General features: G+C 65.5%; 1 protein-coding gene across 1 annotated transcript in view; it reads right to left on the bottom strand.

Moving 5' to 3' along the window:
* LOC113209820 (zinc finger protein 1) overlaps positions 1-2,273 on the bottom strand; it is a gene marked incomplete in the record, with an annotated part of 167,442 nt that extends 165,169 nt beyond the window's left edge. Inside the window, 1 exon segment of the mRNA XM_052269271.1 lies at positions 1,663-2,273.
* Positions 2,274-3,342: the final 1,069 nt, after the last annotated feature.

Here is a 3,342-nt window from a genome sequence, read left to right as displayed (position 1 = left end):
GGGGGGGAGCTGTAGCGCCAGCCTTCTGGGGGGACGGACGGCCCCGGGTCCTGCGAGTGACGCGCCCTGGCGCCAGGAGAAGGAGAGGGAAGGGGGGCACACCCCTTCTGCCGAGGAATTTGAGATTCGGAGAGCGACCGCGACAAACGGCCAGCCAGATATATATATATATGCACTCCGGGGAGCGCGCGAGTCCACCCGAGGCGGGACGCGCAGAGGTTGGCGCCGCCGAGGCGAAGCCGCTTGATCACACACTGCGAGCACAGTCTTTGCGTCCATTACCTCGAGGGCGTCCTCACCACAGGGGTGTCCGTGCAGTGGTATCGCGTGCGACCCCAGAGGACAGGCAGGCGCCCCCCCACCACTACTCCGTCACTCGCGCCATTTCACTAAATCGGACCGCAAACGACTCCTGCGCGCCACGCTGCTGCTGCAGTGTGAAGTGATCGAGGACCTCGCCAACCTCTAATTGTGCGCGCGACGGCAAGGGGCCCGGGGCCCAGGGCCCAGTTGAACGGGACGCCCCCAAACAATTGGAGGCGACGCGGCGAGGCGGGGCGGGGTCGAGGGGGGCGCCGGGCGGGCCGGGCGGCAGGCCGACAAGTGCTCCCCGGGGGCCCATGCCGGACACACAAGCCCGGGCCTGTCCGCGCCCCGCCCCGCCCCGCCCCGCCGCGGCCAGACCCTTCCCGCCCTGATGTATGTACACGCGGGGGGAAATCAAACTCCGACTTAACGGCCTGATTAACTACGGGGCGCCGCGCCATCCCTCCCGCACGCCGCCGTCGCCGACAGCGTCCCCTGACCAGGAAGGCGTCCCCTAGGGGCAGCTCCTGCACGTCCACGCCGTCCTACGACCTCCTCACAGTCCGCCCGTCTGACCTTCAGGTGAGGTGATGTCCGCACAACGCCCATACGCGACGCTCACGCTCACTGACCACGTCAACGTCCAGGCTCACGCCCACGCCCAAACCCACGCCCCTCTCCCCACCGCCCCCACCACTTTCGACTTATTTTTCAGTTGCGCCCGCCGGCTCGGAAGTAATGCGCCTGCAAAGCGGGAGCCAGAAGGACTCAGTCTTGGGAACGAGCCGTCCGCGCTCGCCTCTGCTGTGCTGGTCGCCTGCTCGCGTCCCCGGCTCGGCTCGGCCCGGCTCGGCTCGGCCCGGCTCGGCTCGGCCCGGCTCGGCTCGGCCCGGCTCGGCTCGGCTCGGCCCGGCTCGGTCCGATCCGACTGGACCAAGCCAATTAGCAGAATGATTAACAAACGCCTTTGCCTTTGCGGTCCGGTCGTGCCTCTCCTGGACGCCCTCGGCCGACTTCTTTGTTCGATTGGCTGCTGGCGCCGTCCTCGGCCCCGCTTCAAACCGCCCGCCCCCGCGCTCTGTCGTCTGGATACACCCAATTAAGGACATACTAAATTGGTATGGTTAGCAGTAGAAATCTCTCTCTCTCTCGTAATAGGATCTTATTTGTCTTGCGGGCTGCCGGCCGAGACATCAACCCCCGGCCCCGGGTCCGGCCCCGGGTCGGAGGGGAGGGCGGCGCAGCGAGGCGAGGGGCTCGCCGATCATGGGGTTCGCGCTCACGCCCGACCGGCCGGCGGGCGGCGCGGGGTCCACTCCGGCCCGGGTGAGTGTCTTTGGCGTCGACTGCACTCACCTTTCACGATGTCTGATGCGGCGAGCTGCGTCGGCGGCGGGGTCAGCAGGTCGTCGTCAATGCTGCTCTGGTCGGAGGAGGCCGGTGAGGCCGGGGCGAGGCCGGGGAGGTCATAAGAGTCCGAGTGTGGGGGTAACCTTGACTTGACTAACCACGATGGTGGTCCAAAGCCAAAGCGGCCAAAGTGAGCAGGTGCCGCCTGAGACGCCTTGGTCGAGGAGGAGGCCTTGGCGGGCGCCAAGCGGCGGTGGCCAGTCAGCCCCCGGAGGTCACCCTCGCCACCGTCGCGTCGGGCGGGGCCGAAGAGCGCGAGCGCGTCCAGGAGCGGCGGGGCGGCGGAGGTCGAGGTGGAGGAGGCCGTCGCCAAGGCAGGCGTACCGATTGTGGCGCCAGGATGACGCAGCGAGGGAGCCGTTGTCGTCTTGCTCCGAGGTGGGCTCGCGCGGGCCCCATCTTCCTGCCTTCCTGGAGCGAAGCCGGGAAGGTGGAGTCCCAGGAGCACCGCGCCCGGGCCATCATCGGCGTGCCATCCCGCGGGGAAGCCGGCGCGGTCCTCGGCGTCCCACGGCTCTGGCTCCAGGTCCGCGTCCACTGCGAGCAAACGAAGCAAAACAAACGTCACTCGGAGAGATCAAGATGGGAAGGAGCCGCTGCCGGGTGCCTCAGGGCGGGGGCGGCACAGACGTGAAATTGACGTCCAGCACCTAATCTCACCTCCTCTCTCTCTTTCTATCACTCCCTTCTCTCTTCCTCCCTCTGCACACACATACACACACATATAGCTCGTACAATGCAGCAGTAGCAGCAGTATTTGACCCCCACAACAAAACACTGGCTGTCCGTCACTTCCTTTGCCAAGCTGTCACAGTGATGCCATCCACGGATACTCTCAGCAGCAGCAGCAACGGCGCTCCGAGGAGCGGCACGGCTCCCTCCCTAATTCCGACCCTGGCTCCCTCTCCCTTCCTCTTTCGTCTCTCTCTCTCTCTCTCTCTCTCTCTCTCTCTCTCTCTCTCTCGAAACAAAAGTGAATCCCCCTACCGCCGGCGGGTATCATAAGGCCGGGGCAGCGGCAGCGCGATGAGCGCGTATATTGGAGTCTGGGAATAACTGATTTCATCTCGAAAATGCGGCTCAGCGCTACACGGAGCTCGGCTGGCGCAGGGCTGGCGGCGCGGAGGGCGGAGGGTCCGCGCAGCGAGGGCGTGCCAACGGCATCCTGCGGGCGAGGGGTTCTAGAGGCCACGGCCGTCCTAGAGGCCACAAGGCGCCGGGAAACCGGAGCGCTCCCATGGAGTCACCCTGAGAGTACTCTTGAAACCCAGACTTACCATGGGAACCACCCTAGTGCCTAGGAAAGCGAGTACAGTTCAGAGTGAATCTGCTTCTAGGAAACAGAGCTAGCTCCTAGAAAGCAGATTGGCCTTGGTAACCGAAGCAATTGGGTTTGTAGGAGGCAGGAGGCCGTTGCGTACGTCGTGGAGGTGAGGTGCGGGAGCGACGACACTGCCTCGTCCTCCCCGCCGTCGTCATCGTGATCCTCGCGAAGCTGACCCGGTGCCAGGTCCCCGTTACGACCCAATTCGTGCACCGACGGTCCGCCATATCCCCCTGCGCGCGTGTGTGCATATTCCGAATGGGGCATAACAGAGAGACGGTTGGAGGGGGGAGGGAGGGGGG

This window comes from Frankliniella occidentalis, unplaced genomic scaffold, assembly GCF_000697945.3.
Source record: "Frankliniella occidentalis isolate FOCC.00 unplaced genomic scaffold, Focc_3.1 Scaffold88, whole genome shotgun sequence".
In the NCBI taxonomy this organism is placed as follows: domain Eukaryota; kingdom Metazoa; phylum Arthropoda; class Insecta; order Thysanoptera; family Thripidae; genus Frankliniella; species Frankliniella occidentalis.
The sequence above is the reverse complement of the archived record's forward strand: the minus strand, read 5'-3'. Positions and strand labels throughout refer to the sequence as shown.